The sequence below is a fragment of the Aythya marila genome (genome assembly GCF_965140915.1).
Source record: "Aythya marila genome assembly, contig: HAP1_HAP1_SCAFFOLD_219, whole genome shotgun sequence".
NCBI lineage: Eukaryota > Metazoa > Chordata > Aves > Anseriformes > Anatidae > Aythya > Aythya marila.
This window is the reverse complement of record NW_028137232.1, coordinates 118,688-136,207: the sequence shown is the minus strand read 5'-3', so window position 1 is coordinate 136,207 and position 17,520 is coordinate 118,688. Positions and strand designations below refer to the sequence as shown.

Here is a 17,520-nt window from a genome sequence, read left to right as displayed (position 1 = left end):
ATCAGGTGGTTTTTTAAGGAGTGACTCCGTTTTCAGGCTTCCAGATGTGCTCCAGGTCATATTATTGAGGATGTGGAAGAGAACGCTTGCTGACAAAGCTCCTGGCAGCTTTACAGAACTTTAATATTTAGTTAGTTCATGTAACAGCTGATTTCAAGGCTTTGCTCTCTTTGAGAGACTGATAACTTGATTTGATTAACTGAAGAAAGCTGGAAAAATGTTTGTTCCTCATTATTTTTCACTTGTTACTTTCTTTCGGGTTACTTTTAAAAAGAAGATTTCACTGATCACAAGCCAGTAGAAGACTTTCAGCCCAGGCAAGGGTGAAGACAGCTCTCTCCAAGAGCAGAGGAAGTCCCTGTGGAGAGAACCCGAGCTTGTTAGCAGAACTCGTCGGCATGTCTAAACAAGGAGACGATTGCTACTTCTATTTCTATTCTACCTGTAGCAAGGTATGGCTGGCTTTCCTTTGCTTTGCTTTTTTTCCCCCTTTTTTTCAGGAAGGAGTAGATTAGGAGGAGGAAGCACACTGGTCTTTGGTTAACTTGAGAACCAGATAGATTGTGAATTCAGTTGTAGCACCATTAGGCAGCAGCATGGCCATTTTTGAGGCTGTACTCTATTTTCCTTGTTGGTTTCCTTTTGGTTCCAGGGAGACAAATGTGCCTACCGCCACTGCGAAGCTGCTCTGGGCAATGAGACGGTCTGCAAGCTGTGGCAGGAGGGTCGTTGTTTCAGGAATGTCTGCCGATTCAGACACATGGAAATTGACGTGAGTGCCTAACAATGTGTTCTCAAAATAAATCCACAAAAGCATTTTTCAGTGCCGTAGGTGTACTGATTGTGCTTTTGGAGGATAGATTTGTTTGCTTCAAAATCATACTGGTTTCTGTTACCAAGAGAGGGGGTGGGAGGAAGCAGAGGGAAATAAAATCAATGCCTTAGGTACGTCTTAGCAAGATATTTGTTTATTTTTTTTTTATTAGATGCTGACAGTTTTCTCAAGAGATGCAGAATAGCTGTTAAATAGACTGCTAAAACGTGCTGGAGCAGGGGGGTAATAAACAGGCTGTTCTATCCTCATGGGAGCAGGCTTGATAATGAACTATCAGGTGTCTTCTGACCCACAGTCCTTCAGATAACGCTGTTGTAGCTGCCTGGGGTAGGAAGTGGGGAAAGTTAAAGGTGCAGCAGAACTAAGTCTCCAAGAAGTAGTTCTAGACAGGGTTAACCTAGGCAATTTCAGATGTTCTTTTTCCCTCTGAATAATCCTAGTATAATCCTAGGTGTATTAGTTTAAGCCACCCTCAAGTGATGTCTGAGAGTGCCTGTCTTCTCAAACTGAGTGATGACCAAACTAAATGTGCATAGTGGTTACAGCTTATGCAAACTTTGTGAATATGCCCAGAAATACTACACTTAACTGAGAAACTGACCTTTGGAATGCTGTTTCAGCACTGTGTTGTGACAGCTGTCACGATCTGGAGCTGTGCATCTCTTTGCAAGCCTCAGGTGCATGTTATCACGAGCTTTTCTTTCTTTCTGTCTTCAGAAAAAGCGCAGTGAGATTCCTTGCTACTGGGAGAACCAGCCGGGAGGCTGTCAGAAAGCCAACTGTGCTTTTCATCATGCAAAGGGACGTTACATCGATGGACAATTCTTACCACCAAGCAAGAGTGAGTTTAGGTCCTTTTTCTTTAAGCGCTGAAGAATTAATTTTGAGTATTACTTAGTGGGTGCCAATCCTGTAGGGGGCGTCAGGTAACTGTTCATTTGTGAGGGCAGGAAAAGGTCTGCAGTCATAGGTGTACTGCACCGAGTGTACTGCTGGTGTTTGTTTTCTGCTTTCGTGCTCAGCTTCTCTTTGCTTTGTGTGATGTTTGCCTTGCAGTTTGCTTCCTGTTGTTTCCGCTTTGGCTGGGTGGTAGGGAGATGTGTTGTTGTTGGAAGGGAAATCATTGTTCACGGTGTAAGCAGTGATGGGATGGGCAAAAGGAGATGCTGAATTCGTTGTCTGTGCGGGTTATCTGCCTTTGCTACCATCTCTTTGCATTGTGGTCAAAGTTTTAAACTGCCATATTACCGATGATCCTCCTCTTCCTCTAGCTACACTGCCAAGTCCGCCTGAGTGCGCGGACGATGATCTGAAAGTGGCTCAGATGTCACTGCAGCAAAACAAACTTTCTGTCCAGTCAAATCCCTCTCCACAGCTAAGGGGGTGACGAAAGTGGAAAACTCTGAAAATGTCCCAAGCCCTACACACCCTCCAGTTGTAATCAATGCTGCAGATGATGATGAAGATGATGATGGTGAGCATGTTTTGGTTCTTGGAAGGAATTTGTGCTGTAAATGAATGTGTTAAATCTTTGTTTCTTGAAGGAATCTGTGCTGTAAATGAGTGTATAAATCACAGATGACCTGAGGTCTGACTAGCGATAGGGCAGGCAGTCTGGCCAGGTCACTGGTGGCTTTGTCTGGCAGTCAGTGGACAGAAGCTGAAACGTTGGAGGAAAGCTTAGAACCACTCCTGGCTTTAGCTGGTCTTTTGTGTAAAGTTCTATGTGAAACTAGGAAGGAAATTTCTTTTTTCTGTCTGAAGAGCAATGTGTTGTGTAGTAGTTAAAGCTGCAGAGAGAATCTAGAGTCCTAGATGTTTTGTCCTAGTGTATTCTACTTAGGAGTTCATCAGGTCAGTGTAGCTGTTTAAAAACAAACAAACAAACAAACAAAACAAAACAGCAACAAAGTTTTTTATATGAACCATGGGCTGAAGTGTCACTGCATGAGCTACGTAATCATGACCAACCTGGTCTATGCATAACTGAATCGATTTTTCCCCTTCAGACCAACTTTCTGAGGAAGGAGAAGAAACTAAAACTCCCGTCCAGCATCCAGCTGCGGAAGGCAAAAATGGATTACGGGTGATTTCCACTCGGAAAGGCAGTTCTATTACTACTAAACAAGGTATGCCAGCACCTTAGTAGGATAAATCAGAAGAACTTGACAGTTAAGTCAAAAGCAGCGTGGTGTAAAAACACAACAAAATGTAGGGGTGCTGAATGGAGTCGGTTATTTCCATGATCTCATTTCTGCCATTAATACCATCATGTGCCCATTGGGTCAGAAAGGTGAACTCCTTTTCTTTACTTTTGGAGAACAAAACAGGGCCACAGCATGGAGTTTAAATGGCTGCACGTGCAGCCTTGCAACCACTGCTGATAAGCCATATCTAACGATAGAGGGATCTAATATTGTGTAAATGGATTAAAATTAAAACTACATTTTGAACCCTGAAGGATGAAAGGAGGGGCAAAATGCCATTGGTTCTATGGCTCTTTCACTTGTGAGGAGTGTTGACAGGCTTTATTCGAAATACTTCAGAAAGTTCCTGAGCGCTAAGAAGCCTGAGGACCTGTGGTCCTCAGTGAGTGCCTCTAAGCCTGTCTCATGAACTGTTTCCTGTTTTCAGAGGGCAATCTGAATTTTGGAATAAAAACACTTGAGGAAATCAAATGGCAGAAGATGAAGGAAAAAAATAAGAGACACGGTGGTGAGTTAATATTGCCTACTTTCTTACCCTGTTCACGGCAGGTGATGGTGACTGGGAGCTGCTTGAGGGACAGACTTCCATTTTTAGCTGGGGGCATAAAGCAACCTGATTCTCAGCCAGCTGGTATTCTAAATGGGAGTCCAAAGGGCAACCAGAGGCAAATTAGTCACCTCTCTTCTTTACATGCTCTGCTTGCTGTATTTTTGACAGTAACAAATCATTTAAAGCTTTTTGTTCTTTGTGATAGTTTTTTATGTTGGGTAAACTTCCTTATGTTTTGGTTGCTCTGAACAGAAGGTTCTTCAAGATCTTCTCTTCGTCCCGTTGATTCTATGATTTTTCCTGCTCCAGAAGAGGAAAATGTCCGGACAGTGGTGAGAACTGTGACAGTGTCTTCCAAGAAAGGTAATAATGAATGCTTTTGTTTTGATTTCATTACTCCTAAACTGGAGGGTTAAGCAATAATTAAAACAATTCACCCATGTTAGCCTTCTGGTGCTGCCTTCTGTTCAAAACGTGCTTTTATGCTTAAAGTCCCTGGTTGTACTGGAAAGATTTGGTGCTCAGGTTAAGTGCAGTGGCAGGAGAAAAAAAAAAGTGTCAGTATGCCAATAGGGGGGTAACTGAAAAACAGAAGAGTAACGAGAAGAGCGAGCTGTAGAAGCCAGTGCTATATAAGAAGCAATTTCTGAAGCATTAAAGAGGCGTACAGTGGCAGGTGTGGACACAGTATGACAGGTGTTTGTGTATAAATTGTTTAGAGCTGTGCAAATGCCTTTTAAAGGGAAAAAAGTGTGGAAGTACTTTTACTTGTAGACATTCACCTTAGAAAGGAATATTGCTCAGCATTTGCACCTAAGAATATTCTGCTTGCTTATGCAGCTTTGTTCTGCACAAAGTATAGGTGTCAAGCAGACTCAGATTCACTCTCTACTATCTCAGCTGGAATTTGAAGCAAGCACTGAGACTATTAATATTTTTTTTCCATGTTAATTATAGTTAAAATATGAGTTTGTGTGGTCTAGCTGTCAAAACAGTGTCTGACTAGGGTTTTTTGGACATGGGCTAACAGGATAATATTTCTGTTGGCTACTGGTTTCTGTGAAATAGAAAAAAAAATTCCCTTTTGTTTTAGGGGAGGAACCTGTGGTTCGAGTAGATCTTGCTGATAGACAAGGAAAACGGAAAGCCTCCGCGGGTGAGAACTTTTTACGAGCTGTTACGTAGGTGCTGCCTTCTATATATGACTGCATTAAAGAGTATTTGTGATGTATGAAGGGAAAATACATTGCAGTGGAGATCTGTGTTGACGGCAGAAATGGAAAAAAAAAAAAAAAATCATTTAGCAGCTGAAAGGCAATTCTATGAAAATATGCTTGAAAAAGAGAAGCTTATTGTTGACTGTTCTCAAACCTTCCTGCAAAGAAAAGTTCTTACAATATTCCTTGTTTTCTCTGAAGATGATGTAGGCAGCCTTCCAGTGAAGCGCAGCCTTGCTGAAAGGCTGGGGAAGAAGGTAGAGGCTCCGGGAAATGCTGACAAAGCACCCAAGAGAGAGACAGGTACTAAACGGGCATCTGGATTGGATTCCTGGGTTTCGTATTTAGTCTTTCTGTTTGTCCTTTTCCAGTGATGTTTCTTGTTGCATGTTGGCTGAGGTCGTAATCACTGGGATTCAAAGCTACCTTTCCTGTCTTGTTTTGAAATGTGAACCTGAAGTTGACATTATGCAGCCTCCCTAATTCGTTCTTTTTCTGTTTTGCAGTTCGAGTTCCCAAGTCTCTGAAGGACAGGCTGGGATTACCTCCTAAACAGACCAGTACTGAGAGAGGTAACAGCTAGATCTTAAATATGCTTTCTCCTCCTTCCTTTCCACGAACTTGGACTGCTTTCATACATCCCTACAAACTAATTTAAACGAAAACAAAGAACTGACGCCTCTTGGTTGAGTGCTGAAGCTCTTCTGACAGCCACTATCAGAACTCTGGCTCTAGGTGTGTGTTTATTTTCTACTTGTGCCTTGTCGAGGTTTTTAGCTGCTTCTGTGAACCGTTACGTACAATTAGAATAGAACCACTGCCAGGAGCAGGAATTTGAAATGCAGTCTGAAAAAGTAATAAAGTAAAGCAGCATTTCTGTGTAGCAGTTCTCTCTGGATAGGGCTGGTCTTCAAAATACAAGTGGCTCAGAGGAGGAGGAGAATGTTGTTCTAAGGATATTGTTCTAAGATGCATTATTGGGAACGCTCAAGATGAGTTTTCCTTAGTGCTCTGACAAATTTTGGAGACTTAAAATATTGCTGGACTCTCTTTAAATGTTGGTGCTTCTCCTCATTTCTTGATGATGACAGGGAAGGCTGCTAAGCTGATGGGAGAGATCCATGTGAAAACACTGGAGGAAATCCGTCGTGAGAAAGCTCTTCAGAGACGCGAACCTCAAGCCAAAGCCGAGGCTGAAGGGCACGGTAAAACTGAAGATTCCAGCGCAGGGGCAAGAGCTGCTCGTGCAGGTCGCATGCAAACTTTCTCTGAAGCCTTGTCTGAAAAAAAGAATAATCGCTTGGTAGAAGAGAAGAAAAAAGCAGGAGAATGCCATAGCAAGAGCAAAATTCAGGGTGAGTCCAAGAAGCAGCTCGCTCTGTCCGGGCCCAGCAAAGGGCAGGCGAAGGAGCCGGCAGGAAAAGTCAAGCCAGAAGGAGAAGTGCGTGTTAAAACCTTGGAAGAAATAAAGCGTGAGAAAGCTCTGCGGATGCAGCAGAGTGAAGGAGATGTGCCAGCTCCCTCAGCACAACCCGGACCTGCCCCAGCAGAGCAGAAATCTTTATGGAGCACAAAACTAACAGGTAATAAGATGCTTTAATGCCTGCCCCAGTGAGGTGCTTCCCATATTGAGCAAGTTCAGTTTGCTCAGGATCTGCTTCATGGATAAATGCTGAATGGCTTGCACATTGTAGCCTTTCTCTCTCTCTCTCATGGGACACAAGGAAATAAATGCACAAAGGAAACAAGTACCCAGCTTTCTTTATTTCTGCCGTTGACAACACTTTTTTTTTGTCTTTTTTTAAAGCACCTGAAAAAGAAGAAAAGAAGGCAGTGGAATTGAACCGGCCTTTTCCTAAACTTTCCTCTGGACCTGATGTACAGGTGAGTCCTCTGTGAAGACACACATACATTCGTACAATTTCTGATAATTCTGACAAGTTTTGTTACTCACCGTGTGCCACCCTCTTGAGTGTGTTCTTACCCTTCAGCAGCTGGTAGGAGCTGCAGTGCAGTCTAAATCCTATCGCCAGCAGCATTTCCAGACAACTCTGTAATCCTCAAACTTGGAATCAGTCTGTTTATACCACAGCAAGAAAGAAACCCTGTTAGCACCAGCTGAAATCTACACAGTTAACGTGGAGGGAATTCTTTTTGTTCTTACTGACTTGATCTGTCAGACATGAAGGATTTAATACAGAAGGCCAGAGTTCTGTGTTCAAGGAAATCAATCTGTCAGTGGATACTGTATAGGGGAACTTGTATGACTTTCTGCTGCTTAAAAAGAATGTGATAAATAGATGTACAGCAGAACACCCTAGCTGTTTAAAGAAGCTTGCCATAGTGGATATTGCAGATATGTGAGACTGCGTCCATAGTAAAGCATGGCTCTTGTTACAGGCAGAATTTTATGGGAAAAAAAACAAACAAACAAACAAACAAAAAAACCAACAGTAACCTGAACGAGATTAATATGCTGTTCCACATCAAGACCATTTTGGAGGGATTGCTGATCAGATTTTCTTAACGAAATCTCCACGGATTTTATTTATTTTTTTTGTCCTACTCATGCACTACTTTTCTTTCCTTCTAGCCCACTCAGCAGAGTGGAACTCGTAAATGTCCAGAGAAGAGCTTTGAAGAGAGACGGTGGGAGAAGTGGCAACAGAGAGAACAACAAGAGAAGCTTCGGCAGGAGGAAGCTGCTGTCAAATCTACTGCTGGCTTCTTTAATACTGAACCAGCAGGGAAAGTGGCAGCTCAATTTCAGGGCCAGGAAGCTAAAAGTAAGTGTTGAAGGTTAAGAGTTACTTAGGTTGTCTTCTGAAATACAGACAGAAGATGACAATTCTCATGCTGTAACTCTGGCTGGGTGCATTTTGCCACGCAGTGCTACGAAGCGAAGGGTGTACTTTCTTTTTCTTAGTTTGTTTCTTTTCCTGCCAGCCAGATGTTAGGTAAGGAACGGGAGACTAGAAAATGCCACTACAAATGTGGACTTTGTAGAACAACTTAACTGTGGGACATCACTGCAAGGGAGAGGAAGCTGGTACAAGAGTTGCATACACTCTTGTCCTACTATAACTGCTGCTTTTTCCTTTCCTAGCGGGAGCAGGACTTTAAATATAAAAGCTGTCTATATTTGTGAACCTAGCTTGCACTTAGGATTGCTATGTGTCTGAGGTTTCCCTTGTCCTGGATTATTATTTACTGTAGCTCTTCGGTTTCTTTGTTCCTTTGTATGGCTTGTTGGTAGACAGAGTTTACTATGTGGAAAAGATTCCTGAGAATCCAGGCAATGGCGGTGTAATTGTGCTGGCCAAATGCATTTAAGTGTGTAGAAGGACTGTGGAAATGATTAAGAGAACCTGGATTTTTCCTGAGGCAGAGCAAGACTGTATCAGTTCTCTCTTCCTTTTACTCTAGCCAACTTTATGACATCTGCGAAGCCTTCGCGTGGGAAAGTCACTTTCCCCAAGAAGAAGGCACTGAAACGTAAGGCACCTGGGAGTTACCCGTCTGCCATAGCAGCTGTGGAACTACAGACTGCCTTTGATGCTGACATGATGGGACCTCCAGCCAGAAAAGCAGCCATGGTAAGGCCAGGGGCTAATGCAGCGATGGATCCCTTGTTAAATTTCTACCCTCCTCTATTTGAAAAGGTGGAAAACTCAAACGTTCTGCAGGCCTTCTGTTTCCTTAGAAATCCAGTAGCTGTCTCCAGGATGCTTGTAGAACCCTTCTGTATTTATGAGATGAATGGCACTCTTTAACCGGTACTCTGATGCTGTGATTTCTCTGGTGTGGGGGATTTTGTCCATTAATGCCATGTTCTTAAAAGACACCAGATCGTGAGTAACCTCCAGGTGAATGTGAACTTTCTTCAGGAGCACCTTGGTTTTGTATTTTGGCCACGGCTCCGCAATGCCAGAGGAGAAGCAGTGTGGAGGAAAAAGCTATTAAGGAATCTTTTACCCATGTGTCATAAATACTGTTTTGCTGCTTTCTAGGGTGTTTCAGACGTGCCGGAGCACGTCCCAGCCATCAGACTTGAAGAAAATCCCCAAAACAGGTGACAACCCCAACTTGTTCTTTTTCTTAATCAGTGTATATCCCCAGGGAAACATAAGTTCTGTCACATGTGGGAAAAAATGAGGGTTCTGAGATAATTGAAGCCAAAATCCATCAAAGGAATAAGTCACCTGAAACCACTTTCTAGCAGCTAGCAGGATTGCTTAATTAGGCTTTCTTGAAATGCTGCAAGTCAGCACAGCTTTCCGGTGACTTCTTGGGTTGTCTGAATACCTGAACGAGGATGAGGTGAAGTTCTACTTCCTCGTGAGGTGATAGATGATGAGTAGTGTCCTCTGCCTTTTGGTCCTCAAGAATGCCACCTCAACTCCAGGTGCCCTGGCTTCACAGATAAACCCCCAGACTGAAAAATGTACCTGGTAACACATTGGGCTCTAAATGTAGCCCTGGGTTGATTGATAACAATCCCTGTGTAAGATTGAAGCATAGGAGGGCTTGCCTACAGTTTTAAGAGCCGGTTTGCAGGAAAAGGATTTCCCGTTAAGAAATGGCATATCCTGATTGTTCTTTCTTGCTCTCCCAAGACCTGAAGTGCGTCTTGGAAGCCCGGAAAGATTTGAGGAGCAGATGGAGATGGATCTCGAGACCTCGACCTCAGCTTCTTCCCAGCCAGAAGAGGCACGGACACGCTGGCTGAGTTCCACAGGGAACGTGCCCTTATCTGCGGATGAAGATTTTGAGAAGCTACTTTGGGAAATCTCAGGAGGCAGACTGGAAGCCGAAATCGACTTAGACCCAGGGAAGGACGAGGATGACCTCCTCCTTGAACTCTCCGAGATGATTGACAGTTGAACTGCGTAGTCCTAGGGTATAATTAAAAAAAAAAAAAAAAATTAAAACTGTTCTTCTTGTTGGATACCCCGAGGTGATCCTTTTTCTAACTGAGGCTTTGCAATGAGACTTAAAGCACAGTCCGAAGTGGTAGAAATTGGCAGGATCTGCGCTCAGTTGTCCTAAATTTCCCTGCTGGTCAGAGTTAAGGTCTTGTGCATCCATTCTGTAACTATAGGTGGTTACCTTCGATATCGAGAGGACAAAGCACTTCTTTTGGCACAGAAAGATCTCCATTGGCACGCCATGGTGGCTGCAAATCGATCTTCTGATGGAGCGATGCTCTGAAGGCTTAAATGTAAAGCTTCTTCCTTCCTCCGCCCTTGGCACAACTCGATGTTGGGCACATTGTGAAGCTTCGGTGTTCTGATTTCTCGGACAGTTGATAGCCAAATCCTGGAGTTACTATGTCAACTCTTGACTTTTACTCGTGTATGCCATTGTTTTGACTGTACCCGTGTCAGATGATGAAGCTGTAGGGGTGGGAGGGAGCAGAATCGTCGTTCCAGTGTGTTGTGGACCAAACTTGCTGCCAGGAATGGGGGTGGGGGTCAGCCCACCCAGCCTTCCTTTCAATTATCAGGGAGGATCAAATGGTGAAAAGCAGCAGCTCTGCCATGCGGCTCCACTACCCCCACTCCCTTCTCTTGTGCTATACCAAAGTTCCCCCAGGCTTTGGTTGGTGCTTTTTGCCTGTGTGAGGACTCCGGGGCGAGCAGTCGGGACTCTGCCGCAGTCACAGGGTCGATGAAGGGTTGTTTAAGTGCCTCTTGGTTTTAAAACTTGCTCCCCTGAGCTGCTGGCTCTGCTGCCTGCTACAGCAAATGTTCGGGTGCCATCAGCATCGCACTTGGGCGTGGGCACTGACCCTGCGGAGGACAGAGCTGAGATTCGGGTGTATTGTGTACCCTGCCACCAGCCATCGTTTTTTTTCCCCTAGCAGATCAATTTTGAATTATTTTCCGAACTTTTCGCGGCACGGTAGGCACTTCCCGCTATGATTTGTGAAGCTGTGGGGGCCCTCAGGCATTTGCTGCTGGCAGAGGAAAAGCGCTTGTCGAATTTGTTGTAAATACTTAATGTTTGGACAAAACCACGCGTCTCTGTGTGTGTGTGTGTGTGTGTGTGCTGTGACGCCCCGGCCCCACCAGGGAAAACCTCCGCCGACGAAACTGCTGCTGGAGCTCACGCAGGCCTTCATCGTGCCGAAGGACTTCACGGGGACTTCTGCCGGCTCAGAAATGGGGGAGAAAAAGCCAAATCAGGAGGAGGAGAGCTCAGAGACTGCGCCCACCTGCCCTCGCTTTCCCTTCACCCCAAGAAGCCCTGTTCTACCATCAGCCTTCACCTCTTCTGCCTGCGGTGCTGGGAGCGGGAGCGGCGAGGCGGCAGCAGCCATGGCGTACCGCGGGCAGGGCCAGAAGGTGCAGAAGGTGATGGTGCAGCCCATCGTATCCTTCCTGCGGCTGGGGGGTGCCGGGGAGGTGGGTGGGGGGCGGCTCGGACCTCAGGGGGCTCGGCCCGGGCCTTGAGGCCTTGTCGCGGGGCCCTGAGGCCTCGCTGTGGGGTTTGGGGCCTTGTCCCGAGCCCGGAACTGTCGTCCCCGTGCTGAGCCCTTAACGCAGCGCCCCAGAACCTCATCTTCCGCTACCTGCAGAACGTGAGTACCGCGGGGAGGGGGCGGGGATGGGGATTTGGGGAGTGTGGGGGGAGTGGGGAGGGTCTGGGGATTCCCCTCGGTGAGTTTTCGGCTCCTGGCTGTGTCCCGGGACGGGTTTGTGGGGGATGGAGAGCTGTGCGGTGTGCTGGTGGGCACAAGGAGCCCGGCATTTCCCCCTCGTGTAGCCGGGCGTGCAGGGGTGTTCCCTTGTGACTGGAAACGTGTTCTTCACCAAACGTGTAGTATTCACCCGATGGTATAACGCTCAAATGTCAGATTGCACATTGGAACTGCCCCTGAGAGTTGCTCCTCGGAGCGTTTGGGAGCTGTCGTGGCTGTGGCTAGCAGGTATTTCTGAACACATGAGAGAACAAAAGTGCTCAGTGTTTGTGGCCCGACTTACTCTCCTCCTTCGTTCTGCAGAGGTCGAGGATCCAGGTGTGGCTCTATGAGCAGGTGAACATGCGGATAGAAGGCTGCATCATCGTGAGTATCCGCACGTCCCCATGTTACATCTTTCATTTTGCCTCATTCACAATCGTGTTTTTTGGTCAAGAAAAGTTATCACAAGGAAAAAGAGATTTGTACTTCTCTGCCTTTCCCCTCGCCCTGCCCTTCCCTCCCGCTCCTGAGCCCTTCGTCAGGCCTTGCTGGGCCCTCTGTCCGGCTGTCTGTCCGTCCATCCGAACCTCTGGCCATCTGTCCCACCACCCTGCCCCGTCCCTGCCCTCTCCCTAAGGAAGCAAAGAGTCCCCGGTCTGCCTTCATGGGGGGGTTGGGGGGGGGGGGAGGGAGAGGGGAGGTTCTGCTGAGAAAAAAATGAAAGATTTCCCCCTTAACGGGCGCCTTGCGAGTTCTTTCGAGTTCCAACCTTCTGCCTTCCTTCCGTAGCAGTGCCTCTAAGGGGTGCGCTGTAAGGCAGCCCTCATCTGGCGCGTTGCTCCTCCGTTCCCCCAAGGAACTGCCTTCAGGATCTGACTAACTCTGGATGCACCCGGTTGTCGCCTTAATTTCTCCTTTAGCTTGCTGAAAACAAGCCGGTTGGGTGACCTTTTGCGTTTCTCGCTTAAAATTTGGATCGAGGAGGTCTGTGTTTCCTTACGCTGATGTCCACGCTGAAGGTGCAGAAGGGTTCCGTGCTGTTGCTTGGGTCAGCCTTGTTGCCAGGTTTGGAATGTTTAGCCTACCGGTGCTTCGGTGCTGTTGGGCTGCACTCAGAGTGTGAGCTCTGGGCGTTATTTCTCAAATACTGCGTTATTTGAGCGTACAGACCCGAGATATTCTGCGGAGAGGTGATTTAAGGCACGTCAGAACCACCGCTGCGGCGTGTGCCAGCGTCGGACGCCCGTTCGAGTGATCGGGCGGAGCAGGTGAGTTGAATTTGGTGCTGGGTGGCGAGGTGGTGTTGGGGGAAGAGCTAGGCTAAGGAGAGCTTCCTCTTGCTCTGCCCCTTCCCATCTCAAATGGCCGCTTCCTGGGGAGATGGGTTCGTTGGGAGGTTAACTACAACGTTACAGTGAGGATGAGGAATCACCTTTAGTCCCGTAGGTATTTGCTGCCAGGCCGCAGCGTTGATTTCAGAAATTGTATTTAAAAAAGGGAAAAGAAAGGAAAGATGTATTCTTTAACATACTCTCTTTTCTCGGAGAGTAGATGGAGGAGCTTCAGCCGTGCCCTTCCTCCGGAAACGATTCCCAGTGTCTGCTCAGACACTGAGGAGGAAAATGGAGGAGAGCCACCCGATAGAAATAAAGGAAAGAAGGGGTCATGGATTAAGGGAAAAGCACTACTTAAAAAATTGGTGCTCTCTAAAAACGGGTTAAGGGTTTGGGACCTGCAGGTGCTGCCTACACCTGTGTGCGTTGCAGTCGTGCCTGTTGCCACTGAGCAAAACGGGGAGAGCTGCTTTGTCGAACGCGGCGTGTTAAAGCACGTGCCACTGCCTGGAAGAAAAGCACGGACTTCCCTCGTGTGGGCCTTCTTCCCTAGCGATCTGTGGTTTACCTGATGGTTTCCCATAAGCTGAGAATGTTTAAAAGAAAAAAAAAAAAAACAAAAATCAAAAACCAACACCAACGTTGAGAGTGGTGAAGCAGATCCTCACGTGGGGACTCAGAATCAGCGGTGACATCACCATGCGAAGCATTGTGTGTGCTTCGGGTTGGGGCTGCTGCGAGCCTCGCAGCGGGGAGGGAGAGCGGATCCGGGGTGCCTCTGTGTCAGCCCTCTGCCCTGGTGGCTTTGTGAGCACTGAGAGTTTGACTCCTGTGTTCCCAGCTTTCGCTTCCGCACCTGCGGTGTGGCAGAGCCAGCGAGCTGCTTGCTCAGCTGGAGGAGGAAGAGGAGTGACCTCAACATTGCCGAGGTAAAGCACAATTATTGAAAAGATTTGGCAAAGATGTGGGTTGTACCAGCGCGGCTGCTGCAGCTGCAGCAGATCCTGGAGCATTGGAGAAGATAGAGAGGGTTTTCTTCATGAAAAGAATGCTGTTAAAAGTGTTTTCATGCCAGAAATTAGGATAAACGCCTCTGTTGTTTGACATCCTCTATTGAGCTGGCACATTGGCATTACAGCGTACCTGGCACGCTGTTTGTATTAAAAAAAAAAGGTATTTTATTCAGGGCAGGCCAGAAACCTGCCTTGGCACTTGCACATCGCAGCAATGCTTACAGACCCTACATCCTGGCTGCCAGGCCAGGATCTAAATCCGATGGTGCTGTTGGTAAACTGAAGCTCAGGAAGCGCTTCTGGGTTTTTTTGTCCTTCCATGTGAATTTTTACCCTGTGAAGATGGTGTATTAAGCTATTTTCGTAACAACAAATAGGTTTAAAAGCAGTTTCAGTTTAACATCTACACGCTTGGGTGTTATTAACAGAGCTTTGTATACTGAGCTGGTGCTTGGTAGGAGAAAAAACATCAATCTTACCTGGGAAACCTGGACCCCCTCAGCTACATACTGCTATGAGGAAACTCAGATGTAAGAACACACTTAAATAACACCTCACCAGAGCTGTTGTGCTCCTGACCACCAAAGGCACCTTTTTCCAACACCGTCGTACTGGAAGTTGATGCAGCTGGTTCCATCCGTAACGTGTGACTGTACAGTGCTGTAAAAGAACTATTTTTTCACAGCTTTGGAGAAAGTGAAGCAGAGAAAACCACGCATAACCACTGATACCTGGACCCCAAACTGCCACAGGCTGACGGTGATGCCCACTGGATATCTCCTGATACCCTGCTGCCTTCTGACTGCTCCAGCAGAAGTCCTGTTTTAATTAGCCAGCAGGTCCCTCTGAGGGAGGGACTTTGCTAAAACTCCTGCCGTAGGAAGTATCCTACGGGAGCCAAGTTGCTAAACCGATGTGTGGTTTTCCCTTAACCCCCTCACCCCTGACTTTCCAGCTCCTGACAGCACTGCCCACGTGTGCAGTGTCACCGTGTGCCATCTAGGTGCCAGCTGCCATGGTTTATATATTGTAAAATTAGTGATTTGGGACTCGTGAGCACTGAGGAGAGGCTAGCAATTGCTTAAGAGCTTTCCTTGTGTCGCTCTGGGGCAGGGAGATGGGTGAAACATCTTAGGCTTGAAAGTGATTCCCTGCAGAGTGACGTGCTCAGATCTGCACAACAGATCTGTCGTTTTGGTCACCTTATTAGATCCCTGCTTGAGAGGTTGCTTGCAAGAATCGATTCGTCTTCACCTTGATGTGTCAAGCTAAAGACAAATCTGTGCCGAAGCACTGTTTGATCAGACGAGTGCCTCAGTTCAGGATTGTTCTTTGACAGCTACAGAAACAGCAGGACGATCAGCGCCTTCAGGAACAGATGAATTTGATCTTGAGGCTGTCGTAAAACAGGTCCCTGAAGTCTGAAGACTCTTCAAATAGTTTGGGCCAGCAAGGAGCAGCTGTACGTGGCGGCTGCGGTAACTCGGGGCTCCGAGTCTCAGAGAGCGTGGTGAAAGGTGACCCCCAGCTGGCTGCTGGAGGAAGCTGAGGCAGCGTTCAGCTCTAACCTTTGCCTTCTTGGCTGGCATCTTTGCACTCCTGCTGTCAGTGGGTGTTGAGTGTCCTTCCCGGCAGCCTCAGAACGTGCCCTCAGATGTAGGCAGCATTTAGCAGCTAGAATTCCCTCAAATAGAAAGAGTACAAATGATGCGTTTTCTGCTTTTGCTTTGGAACTCTTAGCTTGAGGTTTTCCTGCAGGCCATGAGGTTTCTTGCAGCAGCAGGGATGAGTTGTGTTAGCAAGAGGCTGTTCTGTGCTTCGACTGTGGGAAGATGAATGGTTACGTGTGCACCGTTAAATATAACTTGACACCTAGCACACCGCACTTGCAGCCTGTGGGGTGCTTTAACAAGCAGGTAAATCAGCAGAGGCTGTTTTGCAGCCGGGGTGATGCTGGGTGATTAAAAAGCAGGGGCAGAACAAGGAGTTTCTAGTGTTTGTTCTTGCTTGTCATCCGACTCTCCACTTCCACTGTTCTTTAAAAAAAACAAAAACAAACAAACAAACAAATAAAAAAAAAAACAAGCAAGGGGTAAGCATCTTAATATCTTTATTATAAATGGAAGGCACAAAAGAGGCCAGCAACAGAGACTGTCCAAGAGAAATGCTTTGTGCTTTATAAACAAACAAGGAAGTACCCTTAGGTGGGTGTGATAATCCTCCTCTAATGCGTTTTTGGGGTGCAAAAATAGATTTGTTCCTTTCTTGCTGTTCTCTGCAGGACAAAGGCAGAATAGGCACTGCAAAGTTAGACCAGGGAGGTCAGTTTGTTCCGTACTGAGAAAGACAAGCCTGTAAAACAAACTAGACAGATTTTCTTTGTAGTATTCATCTTCCTTCAGCAAAGGCAAAGCTTATGACACTTGTTGGTGTGTATTTCCAGACCCCCAGCTACTGGCACTGTAGCGCATCTCTAATTCTTTGGTACAAAAGGTTCAAAATCTCTTAATGCAAAAATTTTACCAGCACCCTGGAGCAAAAAAAAAGAAATCTAAAACCCTTACCAACTTCTATTACAGACCTGCTGAGTGCACCAGAGTTACTCATTTTTATTCAGGCTTTCAGGGGCAACTTCAGTTGGTTTAGCGCTTGGATTGCTATGTTGGCAGATGTCAGTTTAAAAAAAAAAAAAAAAGCTTTTGAGGTCCTTTTTAAAATGAGACTGCTTTTTTGGAATTTGGAATACTGCAAGGTATCGTTGGTTTTGCTTTCTTCCTATTCCTTAGACCAGATCCATTCAGATTCTGAACAGCGTTCCCGGTGTGTTCAGGAAAATGGAAGGCAACAAGCAAAATGATGAGCTCCTTGGGCAGTCAAAAGAGCTAAATCTGGAGAGTGTTTTGAGTCAAACTTCCATGCTAAGGAGCACCAGTAATTGTTAGAAGTAGCTGCAGAGGAACCTGCATGGCACTGGGTGTGTTTCTGAAGGTGCTAAAGGTCCGAAGTGACGATTCCTATCCATACTAAAGAAGAGAAGGAAACCTTGCACTTAACTACTGTTTTTATTCCCTTTGTCCAGCAGTCAAAAGCAGTAACTAATATGAGAACCCAACTTTTCCTCTCTTTATTTTAGATTTGGGAAAATTCCCTGCCAAAACAATATTTCCTGGAAAATTCACTAGTGTTTGTGTGAGTAAAAGCTTCCAACCTTTTATTATTAATTTGTAAGAACTATTTCATCCACTTTTGTCCAGAAGAGTCAGAAATAATTTGCACAGAAATGTGCAGCGTTTTAATGAAAGGATTCAGAATCACTCTGAATTGAACTTTATCTGGTCTGGTTGCAGGTTTTGTGACATTTAGTGTCTTTAAAAAAAAAAAAAATCAAAATTTCTGACTTCATATCAGAAAAAAAGAAAAAAAAATGCTTGTGGCGAAATAAAATCTGTTGCAGCTCTGCTCATCGAAAACTCATTGGCTGTTAAATTGGACCTAAGTCGTCTTCTCTAACCTTTCATGATCCTGCAGCAATGGCTGATGATGGATATATGGATTAGGGAACAGCACGTGATGGCAAACCTGTGGTATTTGCTACTGTACTGGGTCTGGCTGGAATGTTTACTTTCCCTGCAGCAGCCCATACAGTGCCGTACTCTGTACTTGTAGCTGGAACAGCAGT

At 46.0% G+C, this 17,520-nt stretch overlaps 1 pseudogene across 1 annotated transcript; it reads left to right on the top strand.

Annotated features, from left to right (window-relative positions):
- Positions 1–312: 312 nt before the first annotated feature.
- On the top strand, positions 313–9,841 carry LOC309890990 (zinc finger CCCH domain-containing protein 11A-like; annotated as a pseudogene). The gene is made up of 9 exons: positions 313–452; positions 653–772; positions 1,553–1,676; positions 2,107–2,309; positions 2,845–2,964; positions 3,470–3,528; positions 5,930–5,989; positions 6,251–6,304; positions 9,421–9,841. The product of its transcript is annotated as a zinc finger CCCH domain-containing protein 11A-like (transcript).
- The last annotated feature ends 7,679 nt before the right edge of the window (positions 9,842–17,520 follow it).